This window comes from Filicampus tigris, chromosome 1, assembly GCF_054856515.1.
Source record: "Filicampus tigris isolate MCC_2025a chromosome 1, RoL_Ftig_1.0, whole genome shotgun sequence".
NCBI classification, from domain to species: Eukaryota; Metazoa; Chordata; class Actinopteri; order Syngnathiformes; family Syngnathidae; genus Filicampus; species Filicampus tigris.
This window is the reverse complement of record NC_141217.1, coordinates 21,499,464-21,521,291: the sequence shown is the minus strand read 5'-3', so window position 1 is coordinate 21,521,291 and position 21,828 is coordinate 21,499,464. Positions and strand designations below refer to the sequence as shown.

At 40.8% G+C, this 21,828-nt stretch overlaps 1 long non-coding RNA gene across 4 annotated transcripts in view; it reads right to left on the bottom strand.

The window, feature by feature from the left end:
• Positions 1 to 21,828, bottom strand: part of LOC147153244 (uncharacterized) — a 138,388-nt gene that overhangs the window by 57,589 nt on the left and 58,971 nt on the right. For all 4 annotated transcript variants that reach the window (XR_015086256.1, XR_015086258.1, XR_015086257.1 and 1 more), the window contains exon 3: positions 15,877 to 16,003. This is a non-coding gene — a long non-coding RNA (uncharacterized LOC147153244). The remainder of the gene's footprint in view (positions 1 to 15,876; positions 16,004 to 21,828) is intronic.

Here is a 21,828-nt window from a genome sequence, read left to right as displayed (position 1 = left end):
CTGTGACAATGATGAGGACAAGCAGTATAGAAAATGGATAGATGGATATAACTTGATTGCCAGTTCTACTGTACAGTAATGAAGGATCTCACTTTTCATTTGAAATAACCATCCTCAGGATCATCATTATGATTCAAAAGAAGTTTCGCTTTATTACAGCACGATTATTCCTTGAAAATGGGGAAATGATTGGTGGCAAATCATGTGGGTGAGTGCTGAAAAGGAAAAAGCAAAATGAAAGCATGGCCGCACCTACTGTATGTCGAAATTGTAATTCCAGCTCTGTGGCTGGGACTTGTTTGAAAAGTTCTACTCAGCACCTTTGTAAAGTTTTATCTTCAAAGTCTGTTTGGTCTGGCTCGTCATCTCATCGGGACAGTGCAGACTCAAGGCAACCGCACATTTCTGCTGGAGCTTTATTGGCTGAAGTATAGTCAGAATTGTCGTTATTTAGGGCTTGGAAAGCAACATTTAGCAGCATCTCTGGCAATGCCCCTGCCAGCCCTTCGAGACTCTGTGAATAGGAATAACTTTGCATAAGTGAGAGCATAACATGTCTGTATGAATCACAATGCAGTGAATATCATTTGTCAATACATATTCACCTGGACAACCATGTGATGGATGAGAAGCAGCTTTGAAGCTGTGATGTACAATACAATCACAGTAGCAGCAAGTGGGAGGGGGTTTGTGAAGAGATGCTAATGATGTGGTCATAAGTATACTGTATAATGGGTGCTCGGATACGATTAGGGTGATGATATGATGGGGGGGTGTCAGTGCCCGGCTCAGTGACTAATGCAATGCGATGGAATTGGAAGAGACAGCGGTGTCGGGCTGAAGTGGAATATTGCCTGCAGCCGCTTTAGTGGCACACATAAGGAACTGTCACAGCGAGCTGCTTCACAAGCACAAATTGTCTCAACAGCAATTAGCTTTTGCCGCAAAAAAATACACTAAACGGAAAATGAGACTGGAGTCAAGTAATTTTCTGGCATGTGGGAAAAGAGAAAAGCCAGCATTTATGTAGCATGACTATTGGTGTGTCATATGGACAAAAAAGACTGACTCAACCACAAGTGGTTTGGTGTATTGCAGAACTAATCTTAAAATCAGGTAAGCACATTATGTACAATGCCCATAGGAAATATACACACACATCTGCAATTTAAATACTCTAAGGACAAAGATGCCTGAGACAAAAAGACAAACTAGTATACGAAACCTTAAAGAGGATATATTGTGGAAAATTGACTTTTGAATGGCTTGTATACAAAAAGATGGGTCTCTGTAACGCCTACCCACCCATCAAGTGTAAAATAAACAACCAATGAAATCTTCTGTTGAGCCGGATACACACATATTGATAATTGTGCCAAATAGACCCCCGTTTCCCCCTTCTTAGAAACAGCCGCATTCTCAGATGTCTCCGTAAAATCATCCCGCCCAATTATCCAGTGAAAATGGCTGGAGCAGACGACAGTACATATTAAACACGTTCAATATTTACAACCGCATGTACACATGCACGGATCTATGTGCAATTCAGAAGCTTGGTGATGAAAATAAAAGTGACGTCTTCATGGTAAACAATTAAACTCTGGGCTGTATAAGAATAAAGTCAGCCGTCACTTGTTAGTGTGAAGTGGCACCTAACACCAACAGCAATGGGAGCAACTCCAAAGATCATTTACTTGAGTTAATGGATTATCTTGTCAATATCATTGGCAAAAATAGAACGGCAAAACACATGGTTTGCACCTCACGGAATGAAGGCATAACAACGACAACGTCTGACTTCATTCGCCATTATGAAAATTAAAAAAAAAAAAACAGCTAAGCTAACATCACAGTTCAGCTAAGCGATACAAACACTCATTTGGGACCAAAAAATATATATGTTTCAAAATGCAAGTACAGCAAAGTAACATGACTAGTGGTGGGATGTTTTGTGAAAACTGTCCGAATTGTTTGTTTTGAGTGTTTGTTGTGGTTCTGTTTGCATAACCATGCAAAAAACTAATTACAAACACTAATTAGATTTGGGTAACAGATTGGCACCAAAAACAAAATTTGTAGTTTTTAAATCTGATGATTGTACATGTTTACTTCCACATTCAGCATATTTTATTCCTCAAATAAGTGTATGAATAAGTAACAATCTTTATTGATGTATTGCACTTTTACATGCAATCTTCTAAATAATTTATGTGTAAACATTAATTTCACAAGTTAAATTGTTTTTGTTTAATTTTTGAGATATAATGTATTTTTTGTAGTAGGATCAGTGAAAACAATATTTTATCACTCCAACTATGTTTTACTGAGCACAATTTTATGACTTCACTTATGACTTGCTTGAACCAAGTAATTACTTGCTGGAAATTTGAATGGCGACTATTTTTTTTCCACAGTGACTTGGGACCTGCTTGAGACCTGAAGGCTACGACTTGAGACTAACTTTTGACTTGAATACATACAGTATGTGTCTTACTCACACCTCTGGTTTGAGGGGCTTTTGGTTAGATCATTATCTTGCGTTTACACTTAATGTATATCTGCTATGACCTTAGCTGATTTAAGACAGCATTATACTGGTATGGTTTTTCACACACATGCACACAAGTCTCATAATGGCCATAGCGTTATTGGATTGGGTAACTTTAATTCCAAGCATACTGAATGAATGGCTCTCCCTCCTCAGGGCCATTCTGGATTCTTCGGCTCCCCTGTGCCCTGTGTCCCTCTTAACCCTCCATGCGCAACCATAGAGCTGCTCGAGCCTCAGGGCCCGAATAACTCTCTGGTGACGACTCTCAGAGACATCTTCGTAATTTAAGGCGCAATTCCCCTTTTCCTGGGAGCTTTATAAAAATCTATATTGTGGTCATAAACAATACTGGCTTCCCGTGAGGCTTCGGATTCTCCTTTTTATGTATGCAGAGAGTTATGATTGAGGCAAGCGGCTGTTTGCTGAAAGGCCAAGCGGCAATCAAGTGGAACCAGGGCACTGTCCGTGGCCATTCATATGGAGCTAAACTTTACCTGACCTTTGCGTAGCGTTACATTTTCAGGAAGGTGTCAATTTTGGATAATTTATAATATCCAGTGTGTCACTCCATCTTATGTCATATTTGAACGGTGGCTAAAATTGTTTGAATGTTGTTTTGGAGCTCAGACACAATTAACACGATACGACCGCATATCTTGACCTTCTTGTGGTCACTATAGTGTACACTATAATAACAGTTGGGTTAATAATAACACAATTTGGGGTCAAAAAATGGACAGATCCACTAATTGGGTCAATGATGGGGAAGGGGGGGGCTTGGTTGCAATTGAAGATTTGCAGTCGGAATCGCCCCGCATGAGACTAACACACCCCCAATGCGGTGAGAAGGCCAACTTCTAAATAAAATCTTTCCAAATAATACATAGACAGAAATGCCTTGAGTCTAAGTCAAGTAGTTGCTTCAATACAAAGTCCGAAGTCAAGTCACGTCCTTACCAAGTTTATGGCAAATCACAAGTCCTAAAAATGGCAACTTGTGTATCGAGAGAATCTTGGCTCCAATGTCCCTGTGTTGCGCATGTTTTCCCAGTGCTTCTGTGGATGTGAGGTTTATTGTAGACTCTAAATTGTCATTAGGTGTGAATGTGAATGAGTGTGGATACTTGTGTGTGTTATATATATCGTATATATATATATATATATATATATATATATATATATATATATATATATATATATATATATATATATATATATATGTATATGTAATGATTATAATGATGATTCGTGGATTTTTCTTGGCCTTTGGCCATGTTTACGTGCAAACAATTAGCCATCAAAGTTTGTTGCTAATCAGCGATCACTGATGACCTAATTACTTTTATGACACTGACTAATTGTGAATAATGAGCAGAACAAAAAGTTTATAATGCTTAACCTTCAAATAAACTTGTGACCTATGGTACATGCCTTCATCACTTTCCCATCACAAGTTTTAATCTATTTTCACATGAAACCTTTTGTTGCAGTACTTGACCTGCAAGCTTTCTAACGCCAAGTCTCAAAGACAAAGTCATGTGTCAGCTGGCATCAGTGAAGCAAAGCAGTGTAGCAGTGTTGCTCGTTGATGCGATGTGGCTGTGTGGCGTGACTCCTGTGGCCGCAGAGTCGGACGCCGGCGGCTCACTGGGCCCCCGTGGCTGGGTAATAAATCACTAGGACGACAGCCTTAGTGACCTTTACATTATGGCACACACCCATGCAACGCATGTACTGTACGTGCACACAATGCACTACATTTCACAAGTGTCAATGTTGTGGTTGTGAAAAGGTTACTTTATTGATTTAGGCAGCCTCATAATAACGCCACGCTCTTACTTTTTTAATATAAAAGACGTGGCCTGTCAATTAAACGAAAAGAAAAGAAAAGCCTACGCCCGACGTCCTGAAAGTAGCAATATGTGGTTGGTGTCAAGATTAATATCATACTCAAAACAAATCAATAAGTCAAAGCATCACATTCCCCAAGACGGCACATCTAATCAGAACTATCAATCCTTCATGTCTTTCTCGTCTCATAGTCATTACCAGCCGGCAGAGCCCAAGGCCATTAGCGTTGACGCTGCCTAGCCAGCGGAGCGGAGCACCTTGAACGTAAGCGTGGTCAGACACCCTCTGCGGCGAGGGACGAATGAATGGCGAGCGCATGGCGCCTCATCATGCTAATGGGCCATGGTAAATGGAGCAGCTCTGGGCAGTGAGGGCTGAGTGGTCTGCTCCGTGATCCAGAGGCGTACCCATTTCACGGTGTCTGCCCGGGACCTGGCCACACTCACTCACAGTGATGGAGAACACCATGCAGTGTCCACATTTAAAGGGTTGGAGGAGTCACAGGGGGTTAGTATGAGGTGCCATCATGGTAGCCGTCTGTAAGCATTAACTTTCAGGGGTCTTGATCCAGCATCATGTCACCCTCATTTGTGGAACGGCCTTCAGCTCTTAGCAACACATTATGGACGTGCCAGTACCACGGCAACAAAGGACATTAAGATCCATCTGCATGCCAATCATGAAAATGGATCCTGGTGGCCAGAATGAGCAGGCGGGAAATCAGAGTTTTCTTCCTGTTACAACAAATTTCACAGTGCCACACTACTGACCTTGATTTGTCGTACAACATGATTCATTTTAACGTAAACCTCGCAGGTCACTAGATGAAAGAATGCTGTTAAAATGATAAGCGTTTGGTTGTAGACAATCACAATGTATCCCACCGAGCATCAAGTCACCTTTTCGCTAAGATAGGCCCTTCTTAGTTAATGCTGTAAAGTATGCCAAGCTTTCAGGAGCAAGCATATTATTTTTCAACCCAATATTGTGTTTCCTATTTTGTTTAAAAAGGACATACAGAAAAAAAAATACATCTCTCAAATTAAAGGGGTGCAGGGATTGCTGCAGCACCCCCAAAAATGCACTAGAAATACCTACGGTTAGCACTCAAGTGTTTATCAAACATTTGTTATTTGACGACAAGGATTATGAAGGTTTTTGAACTCAAATAAGATAAATGTGTTGGTCATCTTTAACACAAGTAAGAAAGAAGTTTCTAAAGGAAATGACTAAAAGCCAAGCCATATGATGGCATCAGTGAATCAATGCTGGTTCTGCCGGTCAAAAAATGATTCACCAATGATCCTGTGCAAAGCAGCCGATGCTGTTTTAACCTCACGCCAACCCTGCTACAAGAACAACAAGTAAGATGTCGCCCAAAGCGGCGCCTCTGACGATCCAAACAAACTCTGGACACTAACTGAAGCTGACGAGTGCACAAAGATGATCAGGCCTCAATGGGAAGGACAAGCCCTTCAAGTGCTGCTTTGCTTTTGCCTTTCAACACAATTCTACTGTTTGGTTGAAATATTGTTTTGAACCAGCTTGTGTCAGATTGTCATTCAAAATTAATTGGCTTCTTGTCGGGATGTCAGATGACATTCTCTTCAAGTATCAAAGTTAGCAAGTTGACTATTACACCTGGAAAAAGCACTGACAATAGGTCTGTCAAAAATCCACAGGGTTCTTGTTATGTCATAAAGAAACCATCCGCAAAGCAGGTCGGTGAGGAGTGAAGCTGATAAACCACTGACACGACACATATTTAGTTGAATCCTGTTAAGACCATCGAGTCACACTTTGTCATATGGGCGGCCTAGACAGTATAAGATTAGAGTGACCAAACGTCCTTTTTTGCCCGGATACGTCCACTTATTTAAACCCTGTCTGGGCGGCCGATAAGTGATAAGTTAAGAGTGGACAAGAGTGTGGAGCAGATGCGCTTAGTTATAATTATTAGCGTGAGTGCCATACAAAACTGTTTGCTACTGAAATGCTATGGAATGAAGCCCCACTTGATTAATCAAGTAATACCCATTCATGCGTCTGTGTTTCACCACTGCCGGTCACTGGACCGAGAGCTGCGTTACGTTTACCGGTTGAAAAAGACAAAGATTTTGTACAGCTGCAGTCAGTTCGCCCCTGACTACTTCGGAGTTGAGGACAGTGACGACACACGAGCAAGGGAAGAGTGTGCAAAGCTCCCACGTACGTGTTTCAATGTCAAACACATTCTGGACACATAAAAACACAAAAAAGCTGTATGAGGAGAGAGTTCATGTGCAAAGTTGACTGAGTTCATTAATTGTTAGACCCGGGAACACAGTATGGAGAAGAAAACAATTGTGAGAAAGAAAACCAAAGACGGAAGTGACTTTTTTTTTCTTTTGTTACATCAATGTCCATGTGAGACTACAGTTTTGTTACAGAAAGTCCTCATTTTACGAACGAATTCCGTTCCTACAATGGTGATGTAACCCGAGTTTCCGCATATGTCGGATTTCCGTTAAAGTCGAATTTATGTCAAAATACTTGGTATAAAAAATGAAAATGCATTAAAATAAAAAAAAAATAAGATGCTGTGCTTGCCATTACAGCTGAGAGGTGGATATTGAAGAAAGGGGTTGAGGGCGAAAGAGGCAAAGAAACTCCCGGCACACAAACAGACACGATCGGGACACTCTGCGCATGCTCAACAGCAAGGAATCCTGGTCTTTGTCGTACAGGAAGTGCAGTGTTTGGCATGCAACCCACCTCAAATACACAAGCAGAGGTACACAAGCTCAGAGACGCAGCACAAAAGCACAATTTTGGAGCGAGGAGGAAACCGGCTGCTTCATTCATTGTGGTGAGTGTGGTGAGTGACATGACATCAAGTGTTTTATTGACAGTTGAAAGTATCAAGCGGAAATGACGTCCATATGAGTCACGACGCCATGCGTCAATGTTCACAGTGGGTTATCCAAATGCCGGAGCAACTCTGTCCGCTCATTCTTGTAAACGGGTTAATCTGAATGTTTCCGAAATCTGAATTTTGACCGTAACCCGAATATTGACAGCATGTCAACGTAGTCACTATGGTGCTGGGGACAAAATGGCAGAGGAGGCACGGGCGTCGTAAAGTCGAAACGCCGTAGGTCGCGTACGTCTTGTGCAGAGCTTGCTGATCATCATATCTAGTGAGAGTTCAGCTCAGTGAGTGATCTTTTTTGATACAGCTGACAAGATGGAGATACATCATTACCTGTTATTTACGAGCCTGCAGCACTATGAGCCTATCAATTTAGGAAGCAAACAATTAACGCAGCAAGGGTGGTAGGCTGGAATGTGAACCCTGTCAATGACAAATTGTATTGAGACCATGCGTGCGCATTGAAACACGGGATTATTGCGCCGCGAGGTGCGTCAATCTATCAATGAGAGGTCGGGGGGCCCTCAGCAGGCATCCATCAACGTAAGAGGCACATGAAAAGATGAAAAAGGCTGACTGAGCTGCGGACATTTCTCCAGACGTTTGCTTTTAAAACTGATGTACGGATGCAGTACACACGCAGTTTATCAAGATGTTACTATTCAATTTTCTGTAGGCGAGGTTTGATTACTTTTCCCACCAGCTGGGCTTCATTTGTGGTCAGTGAATTGTAACGTACAAACACATCGCCTCATGCGGTTTCTTGTACAGCGCTATTGAAAATAACATATAAGCCATTAGCAGAAAGTCTTCTGCTTAGCACCAACGGACACCTCTTGCTGATCAGCGATAGGAGATACATACAACCTGGTCTCTCTTATCCTGTGGACCAGGTCTTTCAAATAAAATGTTGTGTGCATTTTGACACACTGTGTGTCGTACTGTAAAATCATAGCATGGATAACACTGCAGTTACTTACAGCATATTAGCTTGCTTGCTAGCTATTTTAATGCAAAGAAACAAAGCCGCTCACTGCTGTGCACATCAGTGTTGTTTTTGGCAGGCATTTGAGATTTAGTCTTAGTCTTTTGGACGAAAATGCTTATTAGTTTTCAGCACATTTAGTCATTCCTATTAGTGATAATAGTCTAGTTTTAGTCGACGAAAACTCAAAAAGGTTTTAGTCTAGTTTTAGTCGACAGAAGCTCCCAAAAAATGTTTTAGTCCAGTTTTCGTATATTTAGTCGTTGAAAATTCAAAAATGTTTCTGTTTAGTTAAAAATAGGCACAGAAGTATTGATACATACATTCCGTGCATACAGGCATACATTTTGTAACTGATTCATCAAAAAATGTAAGTACTTTGGCGGCTAACCGCATTGCTAAGGCTAAAAAGTCATTCAATATTGGTGAAATAAAAAAAACCTGTGGATTCGCGTTTATTATTGTACACACACACACACACACACACCCCAACGCGGACCAACCAGTGCGTGGTAGCAAAATAGTTGGGGACCATTGCCTTAATCTACTTTTAATATTTGACTTTACACACAACAAGTGAATGAATTGACACTAGCCTTGACGCTAGCTCAACCAAAATAACTTATGCCTTAAGTCAGCCCATTTGCGCCACGTGTTACGTGGAAAACTTTAAGCACAATGACATTGATCACAAGCCGATTGTTGAATAACAGAGTGCAAGTAAATGTATACAGTATATGTTAACAGGACGAGTTGGGACAAAATATCAGCGTGGCGAGCCCTCAGATGTCGCTTGAGATTTGTCATTCTTTCCACTTAGCTTGTGGCCACATTCACCGTTACTGTTGTCTACAATGCATCGTGTTGTTCTTTCTGCTGGGTTGTACAGAAAGTATGTCCATATCTTTCCTTCGTTTCCAACCACCAAGCCCATTTGCTGTTACTGTCACCATGGTCCGTCAAAGGAAAGCGCGTCAGTGTGCGTGAGCAGACCAATGACCGCTGTTCGTGTTATGTTGTGCCGGCTTGTGCAACGGCGTGTGCAACACACTGTGCGACGCGTGCACTCTGCGCGCGCTCCGCGTGCACTCTGCGCGCGCTCCGCGTGCTGTCCCGGCGGTGGGCGTGCCCAAACAAGGATAGGTTGCACCAGCATTGCAATTTTTTAAAAGACAGATTACGTGTACAATAGGAAGGGATGTCATCAATTTTGAACGTCTGACGGACCACACGCTAACAATTTTGTCCTGTCTCGTTTCGTCACCGAAAATTCATGTACGTCACGCCATGTTTTCGTCGTCAAAGAGCCACGTTTAGCTCGTCATCGTCTCGTTATAGTCATGTAAAAAAGGGGCGTTAACGAAATACTTTCGTCATTGTTGACGAAAACGACACTGGTGCACATACAGTATTTATGCAACATTGGAATGAAAAATATTTACTGTATTTAGGAATTATTGATCCCAGTCTTATGTGTTGATCAGAGTTATGATTGAAGTGTTCGTTGGTCGTCACAGGATTTCAAATTGGTCTATAAGCATTCTTTTAAGTCTGGGAATGACTGGGTTAGTGTTTCGTTCTAAAGACGTCCGTAAATGTTGATCTCTTTTCTGTAAGATGATCTCCAAGAATGTCTTGTTCTGTTTGAAGCACAAAAATAATTTGTTTGGTTCCATAGCACACTAAGGAAATCAGAACGTATTCACATTTGACTGAAAATCAGCAGATGTCGACTTTTTAAAATTATGCTAAAGAAAAGGGTTCTAATTATTTTCTCTTCCTTTCCGTTGTGTGCAATATGCTCTCTGCCAAGAATTGTATTTTGCATTATTTTTGTGAGTTCAGTGTTGCCATGGTGCATTTTATTATCTGGCAACGTATGCTTTACAGTCATTGTAATGTATTCTAACTCAATGGAGGCTGTGCAATTTGAACTAATGCATCTTTACTTTATGAGAATAGTTCAGTGAATTCATTGGAGAGCAGGAGTGTTATGAATGTATTGTTGAGATATTTCCTTCCTTTTTATTACTGCACCGCAGAAGATGCCTAATTGTTCACTGTCTCAATTTACACTGGGAAAAAAATCTGATATGATCACACAGTAATTGAGGGCAGAGAAGCAACGCTATGCCATGGATGGAGAACGTGAGGACAACCTTCTAACCTCAAGATTTTCCCAAGCATGCGTTTCATTGAAAAGAAAAGAGCAGAACAAAAGACAATAGACCAACATCATCGAATGTGCGAAGCCCAAGACATGACAGGAAACATTTTTCAGGCCACAATATAGATCTAATATAGACACAAAATGCACATTTTTAACCGTGAAATAGGTAGTATAATGTGATGTGATAAGATGTTTATTTGTATTAATCCTCCACTGTACAGCAGACAGGTCAAACTACAGTACAATGCTGCAGATCTTTGCAGTAGCACAATTGAATAGAATAAATAATTCAGTATTCTTGTGCTAGACTCCGTAATAAAGGTGACGTCTTTATGTTCCGTGTCTAAGTGAGATGGATGATGTCGAAACTAGCGAGGGCTGAAGTGAATGTGACTTTACCAACAAACTTCATCAATCTACTCAAGGAGCTCACATAATGACTCTTGTTCATTAATTTAATATTAATTTGCAGTCTATCCCCACTTCAATTCCCATGATAGTGACGCCAAACATATGGCTTTATCTAATCTCCGAGAACTCTTGCACACAGGTTAATTAGCTTCCACTTCCTGGACCTCAAATTCAATATATATCTTAATATCTCAATATGGAGCATCAATTTGTCTTGTGGATTTGTTAGTGTTTTCTGTTTAGATTAATGATGAATACAAACAAATGAAAAACGACCCATCATATTGCTATTTGGAGTTTTATGCTTTAGGAGAGAAGTTTGCTTTATTTCTTGCTCTTGTTTTCTTAAACGTTCCATACGTTTCACTGTATTTCTCCATCAAACAAACTCAGAATGTCGTCATAGTATTGAGTGTTGTTGTGACAAAGCTATAATTTAAATTTTACTGTAAAATTGCTTTTTTCTGAAAAATCTGAATTTTCAAAATGTAAAAAAAAAAGCCAATTAAAATGCAAGCATCTTCAAGAAGTAGAAGCATTCGGTGAGTTTTAAAGTTTATAAAGTAAAGGTCAAAACTCCATGGAAGATCTTTCCATGGTATTCTATTGTGTACAGAATATAATGTTTTGTTCAAAATATTCAAAGTGACCCAAAGAACTGTTTAAACAGAATAAATACTCTCATACAATTTACAGTTCCGGGTAAGTACATGTTGTTTTTCTAAGGATAATCCAAATGGATAATTAGAGTTTTGGAAAAGAGCTATTCATGTTTTTGATGACATATTGCCAGTGTCCAATGCAAAGTGTTTACATTTTGTGGGGGATAAAATACAAATATATAAATAATAATAATAAAAAAAACAATAATAATAATAATAATAATAATAATAATACACTACTTTTCATTGGTCAACAAATATTCGGGCAGGAGGAAAAATTATAATTCACTTATAGTCGTCACGAAGGAGATGTAGGCTACTCGTCATGCATGATGTACTTATTATTATGATTATTATAATTTATTGCTTTTTTGTATCGTACCCACAAGCATGTGTTATTTGGTATAGATAGACATACTGTATGGATAAAAAAACGAAGACAAAAAACAAGGCCAGAGCTGGGATTCAAACCGAGAATAAGAAATCTGAGACGTGGACTCGTCCCTGATAGTGTAGTGGTACACACACCTGAGTTGTGTGCAGGCAGCGTGGGATCGATTCCCGCTCAGTGACAGTGTCTATGTGTGCCCTGCGACTGGCTGGCGACCAGTTCGGGGTGTAGTCTGCCTTCGCCTATTGACGGCTGGGATAGGCTCCAGCAACTCCCCGCGACCCGGTATAGGATAAGCGGTTTGGAAGATGAAGACGTGGACTCATGCATATTGACATATGGAGTGGCACATCATATGCACTCATGTCATGAACGGCTATATTTCGTACATACGGTACATTGCCACCGTGCCTGCCAGGACTGATGAATTATAACAAGATATATTTAATTCTAAATTCTATTCAGGTCTGTGCGAGTATCTCTTGAGTGACTACAGGTAAGAGATTTAATTCAGTCAGGAACTATGGAAGTCCACAAAGACACATTTACAGATATAAGGTACTTGTCTTTTGAAATAGCCCACAACAAACTCCTTTGAGAGCAACAAGTGATTGTCCCACCCCAGTGACAAAATGTCAGAGCTTTGACTTACTCCATTTGTGGAAGCCTCATTTGATGCCGACAAATGCATGAAAAAGGCCCGGGCGGCATTTTAAAAGCGAAGTGAGCTGACCTTTGGCTGATTGCTGAAGCCAGACAGGTTGGCAATGTCCGTCCCTTACAAACCACAACATTTGAAAAGTGATCCGATTGTGCCGGAAACAAATGAGTTCACGCCGATCAACCCTCAGCACAGAGATGTCTCAACTAATAACTGATAAAAATAAAACCTCAATTGAGCTATTTTGGAGAAAAAAACTCACTTTAGGTCTCAGAGAGAATCAGGATTTATTATCATGTTTCAGTCTTAAGTGGACCAAAGTGGATGACAGAGTGACAATAATATCCTCCTCCATATTATGGTCCCTTGGCTGTAGTATTGAGCCAGACACCTAGGATTCAAGTTTGAAAGACAAAGAATAGCAAGTTTCTATATTCAGACAGCCTTCGTGCATCGCTGATGAAAATACAAGATGTCAGGGTTTTTCGTAAAACAGTTTGCATATTGCTTTTTTCGGCATTCATGTTGTCATAGGACAGTGGACACTTGCATTATTACTGATCAAATAATGTAAAACGCAAAGATAAAAGATCCTAGTCGACGCGCAACAGTGTTACACATGACAACTCATAATTATGAATAATTTGAATTAATTTAATTCATTTTCAAATTAAAACGGTAAACTGAATCCAACAATACAGCACAACAACCCTCACCAGCTGCGCTGCATTGCCACTGCTGCCACCCTATCCAGCCAGTCACAGCTCCACATCAGAACATAACCTTTGTGTTGTCAGCGGGATATTTGGTTAATCACAAAAGTTACAGTCCCATAAAATTTTGGAAGGCGACACGGGCAGGTGTTCGGTTTTGGTGCCATTGCAGGTGCCAAATGGTAGTTAACTCGCCCAGCGGTGTCATTAGCTTTCAGCCCAGAACACAGCTTGCTGGTGGCTGGCCCTGATTTTGGCATATTGGTTTAAAGCCGCTATGTGTGGAGCTGCTTCTGACTGACTCTCCAACTCACTACACAGCAAATGCCACACTTGCCACAAGGCAAAGTACCATCATGTAATTTGATATTTGAATAATGATATGGTCAAGCTAGCAAGATACTTCACACCATCACTGAAAGCTTTGGTGGAAATCAAAGACTTCTCATCAGTATTCGCCATTATCCCATCTAGGGCCAAAGCCACTCATTTATCCATTGGAAGCAGCTAAAGCCTGGTTCACATGGCAAGATTTTTAAATCGACTTCCAAGCTCTGAGAGACCCAACACATGACGAGAAAAAAAATCATGGGCATAACAATTTTGAACGTACCATGTGTGGTGTGCAGCCAAACGGCAAGGTCAACACATCACACACGAACCGAGTCATTCACAGATATTCTCAAATCAGACGGAAAAATATCGCAAAACCCCTCGAGATTAAATGAGACTTCAGAGTAAACAAACATGGCGGATGAACAAGCAGCAGGGGTCTCAGATCGTGTTTTGATGGTGGCGCTAGTTTGTGGATTATTTTTAGTGGGAAAGAAGTGACACAAAAAGAAAAGACGTTAGGCTCTGTTTCGACATGACTGTTTTCATTTTGGCTTCCCACCACGCTTCCTCACCGCCCCGTCACCTCACTTTCTGATTGGCTGTATGTCACTACCAACCGGCGGCGTGCTCGGTTGTCCACGGGGCACACCACACATGGTGCAAAGTCGGGCCAAAAACAACCCAACATGTTGAATATCCCCAATTTTAGGTCGGACATCCTCACGAGCGGCCGAGATCAGTCTGAGCACACCACGCACGGCAGGATTATCTGATAAGATTATTTTTGGAGCCAATACGAGAGTCGGCCCCGTCCTACGATTATCGGGAGAGGGGATTTGGGGCTAAAATCGGGCCGATTATCACGCTGTGAGAACCGGGCTTTAGGTGAGAGCGCACAACAGAGCTGCACTCGGCCGTTTGGAAATGTAGACATTGATTTAAACCGCATCAAAGTTTGATGTGCTGGCAGAGTTTGACTGTGCTCAAAGGTGACTAAACAAGACATCCCATGGGTGACAAAAAAAAAATCTAATTCCTTTAAAACTACTGCAAGGATAATATGAATAGAACCTCAATGAGAGACAAATCTATTTTTTTCTGTAGTTCAATTAAAAGCGTCCATTATCTCTTTAAATGTCAGCCATTTAAAAAAACTGAGAGCAAATCTATTGAATGCCAGCCAATTTAGAGCATTCTGGCTGATCTTTCAAGACTGACAGAATGTAAATGGTAAGTGGGCGGTCACTTGTATAGCACTTTTCTACCTTCGGTACTCAAAGTGCTTCACACACTGTACCTCATTTGCATACCTACTGATGACGCAGCATCAGGAGCAACTGGTGGTTCAGTATCTTGCTCAAGGATACTTCGACATGGTCACAATGGCCGGGGATCGAACCCATAAGCTTCGGGTTGGGAAACGATTACTCTGCCACTGAGCCATGCCACCCCTGACTGTGTTTTGTGTTTTATGAGTATGAAAAAACAGCAACTACCAAATAAAAGAGACTTTTTTTTTCTTTTATCACAAAAAAAAAGTTTGTTTCTACCTTTTTTCTATTTTTTAATAAATCAGTAGTCGAGCATAGGTTGATTTCACCCAAATTACCTATTTTGGACCCAAAATGCAGAAAACAAGCTTTTTGTGAAAAGATATATTTTATGCATGTAGCAAAAGTGACTTTTATGCTAACAATTTTAATGATCAAACCAGAGTTGGCCAAGACTTTTCTTCGGCCATTCCCATAAAAATGTCGTTGACGACAAGTGGCGTCGCTCGCGCTCCAACGTTAGGATTCCCGTTGACATGTTACACGAACGGCGCTCGAAATTAATCATGAGGGACTTGAACTTCTGGATAGTATCTTCATACATAATTTCTATATTCATTTTATTTATTTATTTATTTATTTTAATGTAATATTCACATTTTTTAAGTTGATGAATTTTGGGTGTCCGTAATCATCAAAATGGCAAAACCAGGCACGATTCTCCTCTCAACTTGAACTATCTGTTTCTGAAGTGATGTTGACTGACACAGGATAGCTGACACAACTGGAGTCTAAGGTCTTGACAGGTTGCAGCTTTCAACACATTTTTGCCACTGCTCTTCACAGACGGCTTGGCACGACAACTCCGTCATCCCAGTAGCATGTGTTCACGATTAAAACCTATTTGCAAGATCAATGCAAAAAAATGAAGGCGTATAAAGCCCACAGGAAGACCAATTGTACCTTAAAGTGAACCCCTTCCATCTTCAGACACCCCCATGTGAGGAAGGGTGGGTATCCAGCAGGCCATCTGTCGCCGTGTCAGCAGCCATGCGTCAGCACTAAGGAGGCACAATCTGGTTGATGTTACCTGCCAAAAGAAAAGCGCCAGTAAACATCTGGATGTGTATTTGGACAGTAAATCAAAGACCGCCATCTTGAGAAGCTGGATTTTTTTTTTTTTTTTTTTTTTTTGAGTAGGAGCCAACAGGAAAGCGCATCATCCACGGCAATGCTTCTGCTTTTTTTTTTTTTTCCTCTCCACACTTTTACCTGGACATGATGACAGATGCAAGAAGCCCCACTGAGGGCAAACATATGGAATGTCAGTCGGATGGGCGACACTTGTCAGGGATTTATCATTTCTGCTATGAGTTTTCTTTCCCCTGGGTGTTTAGCTGAATGTGATATTGCGTTCCCTTATTGCAGGCCCATGATTCACTTGTGAGGCAAGACAGCTGAATATTGAATAGAAACCAACACACTGAGACTTTGTTGGTCAACTTGAGATGTTGTGTTTTGTTGGCCGCAATTGGCCTGCGGCAAGTCCAGCTGTGCACTGCATCTCGTACCCGAAGACAGGACAAACGGATGGATGTTCTGTGGGTTGCTTAGTTAATTTGGCAGATGATGCAAAAACACCAGAACACACTTCTTTTTACAACTACAGTCCACAGAAGGTGGGAAAACTCATTTTAAAGAATAGCATACTATTTAACAGAACCACCACCCCAAAAGTGAGATTTCAACCACAATGTCTCCATTAATAAAGACAATGTTTTTCTATGTCAGAAGACATTGACTACATTTTAGTTGTTTAATTCCAGTGAAATTGATTAAAATTGCATCAAATGGCAACTTTTCTGAGGCACCTTCCATATGGAACAACAGCAGGCTCCTCGTACATTCGAGAAAACAACCACATGAGTGTGGAATTAAGAAAATTGTCACGTGTGGCTGCCTAACAAAAGTATGTATCGCCATATTGTATCTGAAAAGCAAGAAAAAATATTTTGTGGCATAAAAAAAAATAAAAATACTATATGTTTGTTTTCCTTTAACTGAAAGAAAGACAAAGACAAGTCAAATCAAGGTTGGGTTCTGAAACTCTCCTGGTAGACAGGCACATTAAAAGCAGTTATATTCCAGCAAGAAAATGTCTACTAAAAAGTACACTATTTGCTCTGCAATGACAATTTTGACAAGTTAACTTTTTCCCTTTAATTTCGAAATTGCCTTCTTATAGCTGTCACTGCTGTGCAGGTTATTACAGCGGAGGAAAAAGGAGGTGATTGACTCTCTGGACTTTAACTTTACTTTGAAAAGTTGCCTTCAGGGTCCTTCACAAGGACAACTGGCTTCATGCACCACCTGTCAATAATGTTAACGAGGGCCCGCAGCACCACACTGGCGCGGCCCACTCCAGCACCGGAGGGCTCGCTGGCAGGAGAAGATGCATCTCCCACATGGCGGCCAGCTCACAAAAGCTCACAGCAGCGCTCGGCCAGCAAACAGCTGCAGGAGGCCACCACACACACAGCAAAGCACTGACTTGAAAATGTATGCTATTGTTAATCCAACCAATAATGAACTAGTTAGGAGGGGTGTGGGGTGTGCTCATGTATGACAGCTGAAAATTCCCTGCCTAATTACAAGTTTTATGATGGCAACACTTTGTTGATCGTCCAGCGATCGAACTTGGATTGTGTTCGAATGTATTGTGTATTGTCAACCTTGACTACTACTGTATTGAACACTGCGGTGTTATTTCATGCTGCTCTCGTCATTTATTTGCAGTTCCCTCTTCATCAAATTTTACTTAGTAAATAGATCAAATTGTTTGTCCGGCTTGGAAGGTTTGCACCCAAGTGGAGTGTCGTTCACTTTCATAGCCTGCGTTTTGCACACACTCCAAACGTTAAACAAAAGTGTTATGAATGTTTGTTGTGGACGCGGACCTCCCGTCACATGAGAGCTAATCAGTTTTAATGGATATGTGCACCATAATCACGGCAGCGGCCCACTCACGGGGCATGGGGCTTATTACTCTGGTAAAACATTAATGAGCAACTAGTAAAAATGCTTTAAAGGGCCTCCCAAGGGAGGAGGGAGCCTACAAATCTTCACTCTGTTGAGGGTGTCCTCTGCAACATGTTGTAAAGATTAAATGGACCAAAGACTTTTATGAAGCAACACAAGTAACGTCAAGTCATTTTTAGAAAGGATTTAGAGGATTTTTTGTTTTGTTTTTTTGCAATGTGAAAAGCATCGGTGGTGGCATTGATCAGAGGTCCTCAATTAAAAGTTAAGAGGTCCAGTTCGCATACATATCTTCAAGCCGAGCATCATATTGTAGCATGCAATATTACTCAGTCCCACACTTGTCATCACGAACTGATAGTCAGACAAAAGAAAAAAGAGATGCAATTATATAGTATTTCAACAACTGTTGATTCACTGAGAACTAGTGTGGAGGACTAGTAAAACATTTCTAGCAGGTTTTGCCAAGCACCTTCAATGTTGTACTGTTTTCTACTTACACTGGACTTCCCTCCTTCAAAATTGTAAGCATTTGCACATGGACAATCAGTCCATGCAGAACTGTTAACACAAATGATTAAGACCTTGTCTACCCGTAGCTGGGTTTTTTAACAACCGTATATCCCCCCGCCTGTGTTGGAATAAAAAACGCATCCACACGAAACCGCGAAAGTGCGTTTTCAAACCTCTGGGTGGCAGGAGTTATCCAAATACTGTCCATTCGTAAGGAACTTCCGTCCTTTGACGTCACTTTTACGAAACCAAAAACACGGCGCCAAATTCGTTCGGGATAACCGACAAGAGGTCAGAATTGCTTTTAAACCTTTCAACGAGAAGCAGTGGTTGGTTGCGGACAAATAAATAAGCAAAAAGCGCATCGAGAATGGCTATAACCAACGCAGCGCCGCGAGAATCCATGTTGACTTGCATGAAAACACAAGCCGCGCAATGACGTCAAAGCATTGTTGTCGCACGGTGACGACGTAAATCTCCGGGTGTAACCGTCCACAGCAAAACGCGGATCCGGAGATAACCGGAGATACCCACATATCTCCACTGCGGCCAGAGTTTTGCGTTTTCACTGAAAAAACTCCGGGGAGGTGTGGATGATAGGGCTAACCGGAGGCTTGTATCCGGCGTTTTCAAAAACCTCGGCTACGTGTAGACAGGGCCTAAGATCCTCAGCTCCCTTAAACATCCTCTCATTTGCACTCGTAAATCATCGTCACGGCACCGCGACCAATCCATTAGCCGTGCTTGCATGTTTCATTAAAACGCAAGTTGATGCCGACGATCGTTTGTGATGAGGGAATGCCGTCTGATGGAGGTATAGCTATTTGTAAACATTTGAGGCAGAAAAAGTTTGTCGCCTTTGGTGATAAAAGTATTTCACCTGTAAAGACACATAGGGGTAAAGTCAGAACCACTTGTACTGGTGAGATACTTTAACAATCACCCATTATCGTAAATGACACAAGAGTATAATGGTTGTTAACAAAATCGTTGTCTCCCTGAGTAGGATGCCATCAACGCATCGTTAAGGCACAGTCTTCATGATGGCAGTGCTAACAGCCTGTGACATAAAGGCAGCCATTTTAACAGGACTACTAGACGGTTGAAAAACAAATTCAAAGTACTATCCCTCAAGTTCATACATTCAGTTACAAATGATTTCATTTTAGTAAAAATACTGAGCTTTCTGAGCTGAGGTGTCACGATTTGCTTGCAGTTTGAAGCAAAGCAAAAATATTAGAAAGACGTTTACTTTTTCTGTGCAGAAGCACATTACCGCCATTGTTCTCTTCAGTACCCTAGAGTTGTTTGCTTATTGTATTGAAAATGGGAGAGGTTCGTCCGTCGGTCCAGTGCACCCCCCCCCCCCCACACACACACACTTCCGTACACACAGTCCACTAATCAATATTGACACAGCGCCATTGGGAGAAGGACTGATGGTAAAAACCTGCTCTTCTGTTGTGTCCTTTGTTACTGAGCATTGACTAATGTAAAAAATGCTTATCTTCACTTTGCATCAGTGTCAAAGTCAGACAGGAAGTTATTTAGCCAATTGTTAAAAACACAGCACATGCAATTATGTGTGTTCTCTTGCAAGGTCAAAACAATTGTTCTTCAATAAACACATTTTCAGAACTTTAAATGAAAAGAGTTCTCGTTGCCAGGTTGACTTATAATGGAATAGTCGCGGGCCACAACAACATGCTATCTTCAATAGTGCTCGATATTATTTTCATGAATCTGTATAGAGTAACATGTTGTATTGTTTTCATAAACTTCAGCTTGTGTGACTATGGTATATGTTGTTCTAATTGGAAAATTTAATGTTAAACAAAATGTAGAAGCATTCATTATACAATTACATACTGTAAATACACATTGATATATCACTAATACACGTGATTATCGGACTCGGTACCGGCCGATCTCAATCATGGATAATCTGAATCAACAGCATAAAACCCTCATGGGAATAACTCCAGTACATGCAGGTCAAGCAAAAAAAAGTGAAAAATATGTACGTCACACATAAACTTGCTGTGCATGACATCATGCAAGACCTTGTCATATCTTAGCATGCTTTAGTATACAGTGGTACCTCTACTTACGAACGTCTCTTCATATGAAATTTTCAACTTACGAAACGCCTCAACAGGAAAATATTGCCTTTTGTTATGAAAGAAATGTCAAGATACGAAAGGTAAAAATACAGTATAGGCTGGCACTTGCAGCTAAGGGGTTTCCTGAATGCAACATACTCATAGCTGCTCTGCCGTTGGCTATCTTAGCATCTTCCTAGCATCCCATTGGCTAAGAGGGACCTCTACCGTATGTGTCTATGTGTTCAGATAGACAGGTAGATAAATAGATATGTGATCGATATGTCCATGCAGCGTCCTCGTCATTCGCTCCTCGGGCCATGAGGTGTTCCGATAGTTTGACGTGAATTAGAAACGAGGAAAAGAAAAAAAGGAGAAAATCGCTTTTTTTTTTGTCCATACAAACAAAGCAAGAGACAATAGAAAAGTATGAAAGGGGGATGCGTTTGGTTGATCTCGCCAAAGAATATGACCGTCATGTATCAACAGTCGCCACGTTATTAAATCAGTTCTTTACAAAACGCCAGCCAAAAACCACTTCTGAGAGAGAACATGAACCAAAGAGGGCAAAAAGCGATGAGGACAGCAATTAAAAGGTAAACGACCATCATTTTTATTCTTTACTCTATTCTTTGTTTTTTTACATTATGCACAACTCTCATTTATTGTGCCATAATGTAATCGTCACATATATTTGTTACATGTTTTCATGCATTTTTATGCTTTATAAAACATTTATGTCAGAATATTGGGGGGCTTGGAACGGATTAGGGCATTTACATGGAAAACGCGTCTCTACTTACAAAATTTTCTACTTAAGAAATTTCTTCCAGAACCAATTAATTTCGTAAGTAGAGGTACCACTGTACTGAGCCTTCAAAGGATTTACTTCGCAAAAATGTTTAGCTTCTTCTTTGAGTCTTACAGTATGTGGGTACCAGTGATGGCAAAGAGGAAACGTGTGATTGCGCAATGATGTTCATCTTGTCTTCTTATTACTTAAGTATTATTTTAGCCAAAACTGTCACCAAGATAAGAGAGTTTTCTCTTCACTGGAATAAGAAGACCATTGTCTGAAAAAAGAAACCTTAAACCTAGGAAACGTGCGATTCGTGAATGATCATAGAAGCTGAAAATAGAACTTCATGTAAAAGAGGAAAGCAGTGCACATACCATACAGCATCTCTGTCCTGGCAGCTCAGTAAAACATGGCAACAATAACTCGACAATAATAAGCCGAAAATAATGTATGTTGGAAAAG